Genomic DNA, 15,043 nt, shown 5'->3' with positions numbered 1-15,043 from the left:
GCAGCACCCTTCACCAGTTTCCCACTCTCTGCAAAGGGGACGGTTTTGTATTCTACATCATCAGGAAAGGATGTAACAGAAACAGTACTTCTTCCACGGGAGTGCCCTGTGCTCTCCCCCTTTCAAGCATTCAGGTCACTTACCTCGCAGGTATTTGTGTAGATCCAAATGAAGAGGGCTTCTGTTTTTGTAAGCCCATGCACAGGGTGCAGAGTTCATCAGCAGCTGTTGGGCAAAACCCTACACTTTTAAATCAAGGCCAAACACTAATTCCACTCTCACTATGATCGAATTTAAAAAAAAAAAAAAAAAAACTTCATTGATTTCTTGCTGCCAGATTATACCCTTTCATTTCATTATCCGCCTCCTGTCCCCAAAAGTCTACCAATCACATTTGGTAGTATCTCTATAAAGTTGTAAGGGCTGCAAAGACCTTTCTGGTGATTTTCAGATAAACATCTGCGATAAACACATTAGGCCAACAGAGCTCTCCAGTATTACCCAGGTATTGTACTGCTACCACAAGAAGTAAGGGCTAAGGCCTGGAAAAGAGACTTCAGAATTTTGTCCGTTTCCAAAATTACTCTCAAGAATTTTGTCATAGTTTCATATTTTGTTACCACAATCTGAATTTGGAATAACCAAGAGCAATAGCATAACTACAAAATCATCATAGTCTAAATACCATGCTGACAACAGGCCTCCCTTACAAGAAGATTAACTTTCTAGAAGTATCTGGCATAACACTAAATTTCATGCATTTCAAAACCTAAGGAAACCCCAAATCCATTATAAAAGACACATATCCCAATGCTTATCATCTAATGTGAAATATAGTTGCAATACTTGGCTTTTTTTCAGAATTAGGAGGTGGTTTATGTACCAAGCACTTCCAAACACAAAGGAATAGTTTTTTGAAACACAGTAAAAGAAAGTTTAACAGCTTCAAAATTGAAAGAACCATGGGCCCTTCCCTTACAAATTCCTTTTGTTGCAACAGAAAAGGTTGTTTACAAAAACAAATTTGGATTTCACAAACCAATCTTTTATGAAATTTATTACTTACTTTCTTTTTTATGTAATTAAATGCTGGAGTTTCTAAACTTTATTCTGCTGCTGTAGTAGTGAGGACTCCCATTTGCACATAAAGGTCTGAACTCTGCAGTTTTCACACAACTACTGGTGAGATAAACCCATAGCTGACTAGAACTTCTGCTGCAATAAGAAAAAGCACCATCTACCCCAGGAAGAAACAGAAATTAAATCAGAACAAATTTAAGGACACAACAGAGAGGGGAATCACAAAGGTACTTAAAACATTGGTTTGCCCTTCACCATGTTTGGTGAACTGCGTTGCAGAGGTTTTTAATGAGGATTGATGACCATCTGAGGTTAATGGCCCTCAGCTGCACCTCAGGCCATTAACTCCTCCCTATCAGTTATTAATCCCCAGGAAATACCCTGTACCTCTCTCTTTATTGCTTAATCATAAGTAGCAAGAGATGATCAACCAGTCAAGATCCTGGTGTGGTTTGAATACTCCTGTTCCTGCCTCTTCACACAGCATGTCTTGTGCTTTAGAAAAATCTATTTCGATATTACCACACCGACGTCACAAAAGGATGAAAAAACACATGTGACAGTGAGAAAATAAACATTTTATCTGCTGACTACATTTCACATTTCTTCTTTAGAATAAACATTATATGTATAGCTTGTACACTTTGAGAAATTACACAAATCTGTTTGGAATCCCACTGCTATTAGACTACTGGGGGCTCTTTTCTTTGCAGCTCTAGAGCATGATGGGGCCGTGCTCTTATTACTGCTGTTTTTAAACCAAGAAAGTATCAAGCAGCTGTTATTAAATTATAGCCTGAGAAGTAAAAGCCCCACAGTCAAACCAAGACACTGCACCCAAGAGGCCAGTGGAAGTACAGAATCACAAGGCTGGAACACTGTGCTTTCCTTTGGAAAATGCACAGCTCAAAGGAGAGTCAGTCCATCCCTACCCCTGGCCTTCCCCACCCTTGAAACTGTAGTTTGGCTCAGTCTCAAATCCATATGTTAGCAGAGGATGATCAGAGAGTTTGTGCTTGGAGCTAATATAAAAGTAAGAATACAACCTTTATGTTTTAATTCTGTTGCAGAGAAAGACTGTAGTGAAAATGGATTTGGCTGAAGAAGGGGCGTGGAATTCGTATGGTGCAACATCCTGTGGACAAAAATTAGTCTTTCTTTACTATTCACACTCCGGACTTAAAATTTCTGAGAACATGGCTATCAATCAGGACATATATAAGTAACATCCTTTAATTCATACCTGATGAGTTCCCCCACTCTGAAAGACGACAAACAAATACACTAATGAGCGATCTGAAGATCATCTATCTTGACTGCATCATCAGTGAGAAACCCTACATGCTCTCACAGTGTCATTTTCTATCAACCTCACAGAAACAGCAAAAAAAGTTTACTTTTCCATTTCATTCTTTCCCTTTCCAGTTTATTTGGACTGCCCATGTTGCGAGGCTTGTGGGGCACTGACATTTTTTGAGTGGATCAACAAATTATGTCCTCATGTCTGAGAAAAGGCTTACAGGTAAAAGAAATTGTACCTTTCATCCTATGAACACTGAGAAGATCATTGTCAATAAATGCTTAGAAACATTTAGGGAACAGACAGTATCTCAAAGGCTACAAGCTGTTGATGACTATTATGCTCTTTAAAGGGAATAAGATCACACTGAGCTTCAGATCAAAATATAGATCTTTCTAGGTCACATTGACTAATGATCCATGGTGATATAAATTAAATCAATTACATCTTTTATTTGTACACAAATCATAAATTAAATTAATGTTCTGCTACCCTACTTAAATGTAATTATCTACAAACATATACAACACTTTTTGTGCTCCTTCTGACAATGTCATATTCTTCATAGTTACAGACAGGACACATTTTGAACATTCGGTAGAATAGCTCACATTTAGAGAGAGATCTAAAAATCAACACTTGTTCAATAAGAGTTCTCTCAAGACCTGGTTGCTGTCAAAATTAACAGAAGAATCAAGAAAAAGGTTGTTCAAAGAGGGAGTACAGTTTGTTTAGGTCCTTATACCACCTCAGCTGTAACAACAACTTTTTCATCAACTTCAGTAATTGGATCAGGCTTTGATCCTTTGGATCAGGCTCCAAATCGGAATGGAAGTTGATGATAAAAGTAGGAGTGCACTGGCTGATGCCAACAGGCTTTGAATCAGTCCATTGTCATGAAAGCTGTTTACCACATATAAATAAGTAATCCATGCTGTGCTATAGATGCTACCTCTTTGCTAAGAATAATTAGGCTAGTTAGCTTACTGACTCACTGTTTTTACCATTTGCACAGCCAACTGATGCATTGCTGAATATGTTCTAAAACAAATCTTTAAATATTTTTTAAATTGAAAATCCAAAGATTTTCATGGGGTTTATAAAAAAAACCCCAACAATAAAAGCTCTCTTCCTCCTACATTAGTTTCTTTTAACCTAAGAGTCAAGTTAATCCTGATGAAACATCTTTACATCAACTGCCCATGTTTCACAGAATGTTTTTCCCTAATTAAATGAATCAGATATATCATAGTCACATTTATTAAATTTTCTTAATTATTAGGTACATTCTCGCACAAAGAAAAATTTTAAGATTTGTTTAATGTCATATCTATATATGGTAGATAATGAAATTATATTCATTAAAGTTACTGATTTAATTCCTTTGCCTGGAAGTAGGTGAGGGAACTATGAATACATATGTCAGTTCACCTTAATACTAAAAAAACACATTGTAAGCAGCAACAAGTGTACATTTTTAAAGGTCATTTGTGAAATGTGCTTGACTTATAATGTCAGATCCTGAACCTTTCTATTCCTATAAAGGATTTACAGAATATAAGGGACTCCTATACAGCTATTGTGCTTGACTCTTAGAATGGGGATTAAATAAGCACTTATATCCATCTTAAGCTTTTGCACTATTTTTCTGTAAAATATATACCTAAACTCAACTAATGACCAGAGTGGGCTTCCGCAGAGACTAATGACTAAAATTTTTTGGTTTATGTTATGGAACAGTGGTTCACAATGGTCTCTCCTGTCCTTAAAGGGTAAAAATATATTATGAAAACAGTGCTGCTGAGTAACAACTATAACATAAAGAAGTTTGTTTTCATGTCATTGCAATGATAATTCACACTCATAAGCTAATTGCTCATGCAGTTATCTATCGAACATATAATAAAGAAACACTGGATATGGTCTTTCAGAAACATCTATTGAAGGGGTTTTGGTCACTGGCATTCGTAATTCACAAACCAGACAACCTAGGAATTAAAGTTAGCAGCCTGAATGCTAAGACAGAGAATAAGGTCTAGAAAATAAGTCTGCCTGTCATACATGGGAGATGACAGGCACAGAGGCAATTCAGCCCGCTGAAGATCTTCAGACAATGGTCTGTGTACCTGGGAAAGATTCCTAACTGCCAGTTTCAGATGCTGCCTTATCCCATGTTCCAACTCTGTATCAGGTCAAAATCAGGCACATGTGATCTCTTTTCCCATTCTGCCCTGACTACTGCAAGAAAGAAGCCTGGCCTTCTTGGTCAGGAGGCACCACAATATGCTCCAACTAGACCTCTGATTTAGGCAAATCAGTCTTGTGGCTTGGACACATGCCCCACCACATACTCACAGGTCAGTTAAATGCAGCCTTTCTCCTTAGGAGTAAAGTCAACAGATAACATGCACCTAAACTGGATCCTTAGGGTAAATGATTGTAATCAGTTGGGATTAATCCAGTCTTAATAGGTACTTCACACCTGAAGGATGGGATTTCATCCAGAGGGATCCAGACAAGCTCAAGAAGGAAGGCCCAAAGGAATCCCATTAAATTTAACAAGATCAAGTGGAAGGTGCTGCACAAGGGTCGGGACAATCCCCCTTATCAGTACAGGCTGGGGGATGAACAGATTGAAAGCAGCTCTGCCAAGAAGGACTTGGGGGCACTGGTGGATGAGAGGCTGGACATGACCCAGCAGTGTGGGCTCTCAGCTCAGAAAGCCAAACGTGTCCTGGGCTGCATCCAAAGCAGCATGGGCAGCAAAGTGGGGAGGGGATTCTGTCCTGCTCTTCCGGTGAGACCCCACCTGGAATGCTGCATCCACGTCTGGGATCTCCAGCACAGAAAGGACATGGACCTGTTGGAGCAAGTCCAGAGCAGGCCACCAAGATGAACAGAGGGATGGAGCACATCTCCTGTGAGGAAAGGTGGGGAGAATTGGGTTTGTTCAGCCTGGAAAAGAGAAGACTTTGGCGTGACCTAAGTGCAGCTTTCCAGTACCTGAAGGGAGCCTACAGAAAAGATAGAGAGAGACTTTTTACAAGAGCATGTAGTGACAGAACAATGGGGGATTGATTCAAACTGAAAGAGAGTAGGTTTAGATTAGATATTAGGAAAAAATTCTTTACTCTGAGGTTGGTGAGGCACCAGAACAGGTTGCCCAGGGAACTCATGGATGTCCCATCCCTGGAAGCGCTCAAGGCCAGGTTGGATGGGGCTCTGAGCAACCTGGTCTAGTGCAAGGTGTCCCTGCCCATGACAGGGGGGTTGGAAACAGATGATCTTTAAGGTCCCTTCCAGCCTGAGACATTCCATGGTTCTATTAATATAATTGTTTACTAGTGGCAAAGATAAGGACATATTCATCTCTAAGTCTCCAAAATACAAATCTTAACCTTGGTATTGCCTAATATTTTTCTATCATTCTACAGATAGTGACAGAACAAAATTCAACAGTAATATAATGCAGCACTATAAACAAGATCTATTTTCCACTACAAAACTCGCCTGCATTTTTAACACTACAAATACAGATCTATATTCAATTCTTCAGAACCCAGCTTGCATTTTGAACATAAATTTGCTTCGCCTTACTCATGGGGAGAAGGAAGAAATCTAATCAAATTCTACTGAGTGTTTTCTCTGCTATAATTTAGTGGTAAAACTGGCAGGCTGCCTAACCACGTCAAAAAAAGATACATTTGAAATGCTGTAACTATAAAATAACAAGGAAGCTTTTAGCCACATTCATGTAGTGGAGAGTATGAAAATGTTTACTTGTAATGTGGTTAGCATATGAAAAGATTAATCTAACAGGAAAATACATTTTAAAGTTGTGAAATTGTCTTGCTTGGTGTATAAATATTTTATGTAAATAAAAGCGGATTTGAGATTCATATAACATTTATATATTTTTAAAACTAAAGGCATAACAACTGACTCTGTAAGGCATTTTTCAGTAATCCCCTCACTCTGCTATCTCCACTAACGCCTTTATTTGTTTATATTAGCTTTTCCCCTAATGAAGATGGTGCCGGTGGTTCTGTCTGGCTGAGCTGCTGACAGGACACCATCAAATTCCAGGGAAGGCATCACAGAGGGAGAGCAGGCTGGTTTTCAGCTCAGTGATTCTCATTGCAGGCTATGGAGAGAGAAAATTGATGCCAAAGACACGAATAAGGAAAGGTGACTTTTCCTCAAGATTCTGACTGGAGAATTCTGAGAAAATTGGGGTGACAAATAGGGATGCTGATCTAAGTACTTCAAATGTCTGAGCTCATTTCCCCAAGTTGGGATTTTTTTGCCACTTTTTTCATCAAGTTGTTGCTGGAACACAAAAGTCATTTTAGAGTGTTGAAGAATGGGAGACAGCTTCTTAGTTGCATGACAGAGAGGGGTAAAGGGGTCTAAACATAAATGAAAAAACAGACATGCTTTTTTTATTCTGATTCAACTTAATCAGACCTTATTTTTATTAATTTTTGTTATTTTGGACAATTTTAAAAGTGTCCTCCATTCAAGAAACAGAACAGAATGGCCTGGCAGACTAAGACCAACTAACAACTAACAAGTAATTCTCACAAGATGCAGGCAGTTGCTATCACAACCATCACTCCTGCAATCTAACAGTGGGATTACTTTGTGGAGAAACCACCACTTTCTACCAAATTTCAAAGCTTTTTCAAAAGTTATGGAGGACAATAAATGTCTGAGTCAAGACTCAAAGCAAAGACCAACAATTTTACTGCTTTGGAGGCTCAAATTCACAATTTTCCAGAGAACAGAAACGTGTCCATTAGAGAATCTACAAAATGGCACATTTTCTTTGTTAACCAGATAGCATTAAAACCCAACTGAAGAACAAAATAGTCTGTATCTGGTTATTGGGGAATGTGGTGAGTTACTGCCTCCCAAATCATAATTATGGCAATATAATTTTTTTATTAACTGTTGTTTAAAAAGGAAAACTTCTGTGATCCATGTAACTGTTTGATATAGTTCAAAAAATCTCATTCTAATTTAGGATTATAGTATAAATTATTTCTCTATTGTTAAATCTAAATAAAACTGAAAGTGAAGTTTATACAGTGATAAATATAATGGAGTCTGTGGATTTGTGTCACAAAGTTAATCATATCAAAGGCATTAAATTCAAATCTAAATATAATTTCCTGGATGGAAGCATAGCCAAGTTTACATGGTGCAAATCTGTGGATCACTCTGCCATTTTAAACGCTTGCAAAATTTTGGGGCTGGGGAGAAGGGTGGTGGGTTGATGCTAATATACACAAAGAACTGGATGATTCAAGCACTTTGACACACCTAAACTTGGACTATCAGCTTCACCTCTCCCTTAACACACAATCAGAAGCATTCTGCATCAGGTTCCCAGTTTTTTTTAAAGTTATCTATGTGGGCCCCAGTATTGAACTCCAAGGTGTTTCCTCTGAAATGGAAAATTACTCTTTAAGTAGTAAAAAAGCATGGGTTTCAGTTGGGATACAGAGGCTGTATCCTGAGAGAGATCCAGCAGATAGCATCAACAGAAAAGTTAAAAATCTCTTGAAGATTTCTAGAAAAATTTTACCAACAGGCACATTGTACACAGAATTGGTACTCATGGGGGGGGGATCTTAACACTTGAAGCAGCAAGAGACAAACAGCAATGATTTCACCCATTGCACACAGGAGGGAAGACAACAACCTAAACAAATAACCCAATTCCCAAGTATAGATCTGCATCACTCAAACCAAAGATTATTTTGTTATTAATCAGAATAAGAGAATCAACAATTACGTAATGTCTTTCTTTTAAATATCAAATGCATTGAAGCAGTAGTAATTTATTTTTGTGTCATTATTTCTCTTGAAACTATGCAAAATACCATTTCTAAATGCTGGTTTTCTAAAAACATAACCATTAGGATAGTTGTTACATATTTAATTTCATGCTCCACTCAGCATAAAGCAGTTGAGAGACTGCCAGCTAGGGCAAATTAAGTAACCGGTTAGATAATTTCCTGCTTAATTGAAAGCAGGTAGTTTTTAAAAGTAATAATTGATTTTGTTTCTAATAAGCATGTAGCTATTTCTTCCTTTTTCTATTCCTGTTATTAAAGGAGATTGCACTAAACCTTTGTACACTGTTAATGACAGGCACGGGAGGAAAAGAACTGGAGAACACTGTTTATATAGTATTTTAGATGCTAATTGCAGCAAAAATAACAGCAGAATGGCACCCCAGTATTGGTCCTGTACTTCAGGATCATTACCTCAAAATCTAATCCAGGTTGAAAGTTCTCATGTTCATGCTCTTCAAGGACAAGAAGTGAGCCAGCAATCTCAGCAGAGTTCAAGATGAAGAAGCATCAATTATCCTAGCAGACAATAACCACTCTCAGAGAAAAAAAAAAGGGGGGGGATTTTGGTATTACTACCTTTACTTCCCTTTACTTTTGGGAATGGTCACTCCGAAAGAAAGCTGTGATGCCTGAAGGTGACAGATAAAGAAATCTTTGACTGACGCTGTTATAAGATGTAGAAGAAAAGGACTTAATTCTCTACAACTGTTCAAAACGTACCTGTCACAAGCAGTTAATTCACTTGAAAATTTTATTTAAAAACAAAAGAGTAATTGTTCTATTAAAATGTTTGAACAAAATATTACATTTTCTGATCTAAAGAAAAAATTAAGATGACTCTGTCTGTATTTTTTAATTCTACTTCTTTGAAAATTAACAAAAGGAAAAGCACGTTCTACATGTGCAGAAAGTATTCCTGCAAGCTTTGTATTACAATCCAATGTTTTGACAAGTTATTATAAGAAATAGTCAAATTCCAGTGTGACTCATTTTAGACTCTATCCTCATAACTGTTGAGCACCTGACTGCTTCTCTTCCACAGTTGCATATATATAAGCAATAATTCCCTCTACTGAGTGACAGAAAACAACCTGGAGTCTAAAATCAGTAATACATCTGTATAAAAAGCAGAAGCCATAGCATTATATATACATATACACGTAGTAGATTTATAACCACCACAAAATGCCACGATGATTCTCTCAATGAAAAATCACCGCTGATTCCAGGCTGTCAGGCATTTCCCATACTGCTATTACTGATTAGCACGCTGAGACAATTAAGACCTGCACCAGGCAGAGCAAGCAAGAGTTCTGCAGCCAGTCAGTAGGTTGATCCATGCATTACTGAAATCATTTTGTGCAGCTTTAAGTATTTAAATCTGGTGTTTAGTATACAAATCCTTCTTCTGAATTTACAGTCTTACATGCAAAGATTTAAAGAAAAACATTCTATCCTCACAGAACATAATGCAGAGGCATGCAGGGGTATCATAAGATTTGAGGTTATCTTCTTTAGTTTCTGCTAAGTACAGTCACTGGCCTTTGCTAGTATGCCAAATGACATGAGGTTTTTTGGTTTATCCACACTGACAAACCTCTAAAGAAGCTAATAATCTTAACAGCAGCACTATGATGCTTTTTCTGAAAATCATGGCTGCTAACTCTAATGAATTCTCATTTTGCTTAAAGTTCATCTATACAGTACTTACAGTTTGCCTATTCATATACAATGACACTAAATCCTGCCTGTATTCCTGATATCACTTCCCCCTTTTTCGCCTGGGAGTACATCTGTACAATTAGAACTTAAATTATATGTGAATTTCAGTCTGTAATGCTGTGGTCTAGAATAGTTGGTGAGGGAGATTAATAAGTGCAAAATGGGTCTTTTATTCAACGAATTATAAAGCATGTGCCTGAAGAACACGGTGTCATCATGCACTGCTATTGTAACATAATCATTCAATGGCAAAACAGTTCTAAAACTTCCAGTTTCCCTACTTCAGATCAGGAGTGCTTCTCATATCTCACCACTTATGAAGCTAAATTCTGGGTTTCCTACCAATTTAAGTTTTCAGTTCTCAAAATAAAAGCAATTAAGCCCAACACACACACAAATACTGCAAAACCTGACATTAAGTAGTATGTCTCACCTAAGTCACACATTTCATGTTTACTGTTACAGTTCAGCAACAGGATTGGGGCTGATTTACAATACCTGCTTTTGATACTTACAGGATTTCATGTCCTCCTTTTGTCTCCTTAGAGATCAAAGAAAATGACATTAGGTCTGCAAATTGCTAGGCTGTCCATCACAGACCTTAGGCCAGGACCATATAGGGATCAAACTTATACAAAAAGAAGCTGTAGGAAAGGAAGACAGAAAAAGAGGAAGAGGTAGAAATACGGTGTGTATGTGTGAAAACTGAAGGCAGGGGAGAAGGACATGCTTTACTTCATGATAACCAAATGAATGCTTCATTAATGGTCACTCCAGTAAAAAGCTGAGATATCTAAGGGCAGTAGAAAAATTTCTGCCAGACGTGCCTCTTCATATACCCCCTAGCCCTCCACTCCAACCCCTCCCCCCCCCCAAAAAAAACACAAACAAACAAAAAGACTTAAAGGTTTCATTCTTTTTACTTAATCAAATGACAGATATCCAAATTCTGCTTGAAGTTATTTAGAATTTCTACCAAATGACTTGGTCTTGTTGAACCGATGGACTAAAAGTGGCTGATGTTTAGAAGGAACAAAGATAGAGGATAAATACTTTCAGAATGTGACTGCACATTTACTGTATTATACAGACACATGTACAGTGTAAGCACACATATATGTAACTTACATAAATACACTCTGCTTATGTTTAGATTCTGCAGTCCAAAAAAATGCAGAGTACTAGATGTGTGCTTTACTCCTGATATATTCACCAGTCCTTCCACTATTGAAGACAATGGATGCTTTGCTACTAGGACAGATTTTAGGGCACTGAATTGAATAATAAACACAAGACACAACTAAGTGAGCTGTAGTTGGCCAAAACAACTAAATAAGCTATTTTCAAAATCACCCCTAATTGACCCCAACTTACAGGTTCTCAGTTTTACATTAAATTTGTGCCAAGAGCTCATGGACAATTAGTACAATTTTATGAGTAAATCTAATTTCTGAATTACTTTCTGTAAGTATTTAAGTGCAGCTATTTTCCCCCACAAGCTTTAGAAAGAAAATGAGTCATTAAAGATTGCTAATGCATAACTATAGATTAATATCAAATCATAATTATATGAGTAGGAGTCCATATTCAAAACATTCATTAGAACAGGTTTACTTACCTAAAATACATGGATGACCACTGTGAAATCTGGTTTTTGGATCACAGGCAGTGCTGCATAACCAAACAAGTGAAAAGTTTTGGGGGAAATTAGGAGAAAAATAGCATAAAGTAGTGTCCTTCAGACATATATTTATGTATATGCAAACAAATACAAATTCCAATTTCTTTCTTCTTTGCAGTTTCAGACTGCAATTAATTGGCTCCTAAGAAGGCTGGACTGTAAGAGCAAGAGTTTCTAGACAAAAGCAGATTTCTAAGCTTGTCTTATCTTAAGGACCTCAACCAGAATTCTGCCATCTACTGAAATAAAAATTTTTTAGAAAATACAAAGTCCCAGCAGCAAGGAAGGATCTTTCCTTTATCAAATAAGGTATTTGAAGCGGGCAGCCTGTCCAATGGGAAATCTTCAATCTATCAAAATTAATTACAACTCCAAGGAAAAAGAATAATTCTCTGTTCTTGCTCCAGTCTTAAGAGAAAACTATCTTGGAGAAACCTATACAAAAGCTACATTAGAGGTTGAGATGCCTCTTGTAACACACCATGCTTAGTCTTCTTCTTCTGAGAGTTTATAGTTCTGATCAGATGACCCTCTGCATCATCTACATTTAACTGTCACTCAACCTGGAATCACAGCTGCCACATCTGAAAGGAAGCTAACAAAGCTCTCTAAAATGTTAAATGCAGGTTTTACTTAATAGCTAGAAAAATAACACTTAACTTCAGACAGCTAAAATCTTCATGAAAATCTGGAGCAAGCTCTACATGAAGGTTCTGATTTTATAAGTTGACCTGTGTGCAAGGATAGATATTTAAGGATAAATCTATTCAAAATTAAGCACTATGGGTAGACCTCCTTTCTCAACTGTTATTAACCTCAAATCATCTGCCATAACTACCCTTCTGAATTGTCCTCTAGAGGAAAAGAGAAATGGGGGAAGGGGGAAAGGAGAAGCGTCCACTAGAGAAAACATGCGCAGCATTTATCACATATTAAGGTAACCAGCTACACACATTTAACTTCAGTGTTTTAAATCTGCACTGGAAATGGTGATTCCTAGGAAAAAAGAGTGCAGCATGGGTTGGCCAAACAAAAACAAAGTCTGTATATATGTTATTAGATCCCTGAGGGTTGAAAGAAAATTCTCTGTTATTCCCTGAAGGAGGAAGAGAAAACAAACAAAACCCCTACTAAATAAAATAAGCTGTACTGTGAAAAAAAATTATCTATTCTTCCTCCTCTCTCAAATAGGAAAACTGTTAACAGCCTCAGCATTTAAGTGAGGAGCCAATTACCTCATCCACAGGAGTAGCTATGGTTCTGTTAAGACATGACCCTAGTTATTAGCTGGGCTCGCTGCTGAGGCTGCACTTCCTCATGGCCCTGCAGGATATTATTCAGGATAACCAGCTTAGCCCCTGCCCCAAAGTTATAGAGAGTTCCTCCCTATCCGCTGGCTTTACCAACCACTCAATAGTTTTTTCTCTTAGGATTTCATCTAAGAGAAATCCTAAGAGAAATTTTGACAATCTATCATGCAGATCAGGGTCCAGAGTCTGTGCCCATAGGTACTGTTGGGTAGACCAGCAGGTGTCTGGGGGGTTCAGCTTGTCTTGCTTTTGTCTGTCCCTGCTTCCTGTACAGCAGTGAGGGGGTTTATTGACTTAGAATCATAGAATTGTTTAGGTTGGAAAAGACCTATGACTGAGTTCAACTGTTAACCCAGCACTGCCATATTCACCACTAAACCATGTCCCTAAGTGCCACATTCACAGTTTTTTGAACGTTTCTAGGGATGGTGATGTCCATTCCACGGACCGCTTGTTTCAATGCCTGACCACCCTTTCCGCAAAGAAATTTTTCCTAATGTCCAATCTAAATCTCCACTGATGCAACTTGAGGCCACTTCTCATCCTGTCTCTTGCTACTTAGGAGATTAGAGCAACCCCCACCTGGCTACACCCTCCTTTCAGGCAGCTGTAGAGAGTTATAAGGTTCCTCCTGAGCTTCCTTTTCTCCAGGCTAAAAACCCCCAGCTCCCTCAGCTGCTCCTCATCAGACTTGTGCTCCAGACCCTTTCCCAGCTCCATTGCCCTTCTCTGGACATGTTCCAGCACCTCAGTGTCTTTCTTGTGGTGAGGGGCCCAAAACTGAACACAGCAGCTGAGGTGTGGTGTCAACAGTAGTGAGTACAGAGGGACAATCACTGCTCTGATCCTGCTGGCCACACTATTGCTGATACAGGCCAGGGCCATTGGCCTTCTTGGCCAGCTGGGCACACACTGGCTCATGTTCAGCCACTGTCAACCAGCATCCCCAGGTTCTTTTTGGCTGGGCAGCTTTCCAGCCGCTCTTCCCCCAGCCTGTAGCGTTGCCTGGGGTTGTTGTGACCCAAGTGCAGCCCCTGTCCCTGAGTCTTGTTGAACCTCCTGAAATTGTGCTGAAACACAACATTCAAGGGTATCATATGCCATGACAGACCAGAGAAAGTGGAAACTGGACTCACAGGGCTGAGTTTCTAACTCAGAATATTTTGAACTGAACGGTGTCACCCTTCCTCTGGGACTGTTTGTTCGCATTACCGGGGGAAGTCTCCTCTCTCCCCAGCCTTGGCCAGTACTTTCATATTGCCATCAACCCCTATCTTGGCCACCAAGGTAGGAACTTCCAGACAATAGAGTTCCAGTTGTTGACAGACTTGGATATAAATATAACACCAGAGTGAACCTCCAGCTGCTAATGTTTCCACGCTTCCACTGTGAACACCCTAGATGGAATTCTGTTGCTAGAGGAACCTCCAGCTGGCTGTGCTCCACAGGTGAAGAGCCCAGACAGATATCCAATGGTGTGCTAACTGGACAGGATGAATGTCAGGAGTGGGGAAACATACAAAGACACAGCAGAAAAAATTTGGCTCTTCCTCTGAAGAGCCCTATGAACATCAGTAGCCATTTTCCATAATTTGTGAGCCACATGGACTATTACTAGCTTTGACTATATTTGCAGGATTGTTCATGAAGTGGAGAAAAAAAGGCCTGTGTGAACCCCATAGGAAGTAGGGTAGGAAGGACATGAAAAGGGAACTCTATAGCCATGATGTATCATTTCAACCTGCTGCAATTAACATACCAGCTTTAGTTAGGTGGACAGGCCACTATCAAAAAGGAATATGAAAATTTTGTTCAATAAATAGACTGGAATTTCAAGGTTAGAACTGAAACCTTAGTTTCCTGTTCCTATTCCTTCCAGAGACGCGTAGTTGATTTAGTAATTGGATTTTTTCCACAAATTAATCTTAGTTACATTGTAATTAATAAGAGTAATAATTAATTAAATAAGTAGTTACAGTATTCAAATTTGAGGGTGTTGGATACTTCATGTATCCATACATGCCCACACCACACAAAAAACATCTTTTAATTCAATTAACACAGTTCATAAAGTTAATATGAGCCC

The 15,043-nt window shown here is 38.5% G+C and overlaps 1 long non-coding RNA gene across 9 annotated transcripts in view; it reads right to left on the bottom strand.

Moving 5' to 3' along the window:
- LOC138106782 (uncharacterized) overlaps positions 1–1,353 on the bottom strand; it is a 110,213-nt gene extending 108,860 nt beyond the window's left edge. For all 9 annotated transcript variants that reach the window (XR_011149108.1, XR_011149105.1, XR_011149103.1 and 6 more), the window contains exons 1-2: positions 1,067–1,353; positions 144–225 (exon numbers count right to left, since the gene is read on the bottom strand). This is a non-coding gene — a long non-coding RNA (uncharacterized lncRNA). The remainder of the gene's footprint in view (positions 1–143; positions 226–1,066) is intronic.
- Positions 1,354–15,043: the final 13,690 nt, after the last annotated feature.

Source organism: Aphelocoma coerulescens, chromosome 2 (genome assembly GCF_041296385.1).
Source record: "Aphelocoma coerulescens isolate FSJ_1873_10779 chromosome 2, UR_Acoe_1.0, whole genome shotgun sequence".
In the NCBI taxonomy this organism is placed as follows: Eukaryota; Metazoa; Chordata; class Aves; order Passeriformes; family Corvidae; genus Aphelocoma; species Aphelocoma coerulescens.
This window is presented reverse-complemented; position numbering and strand designations above follow the sequence as displayed.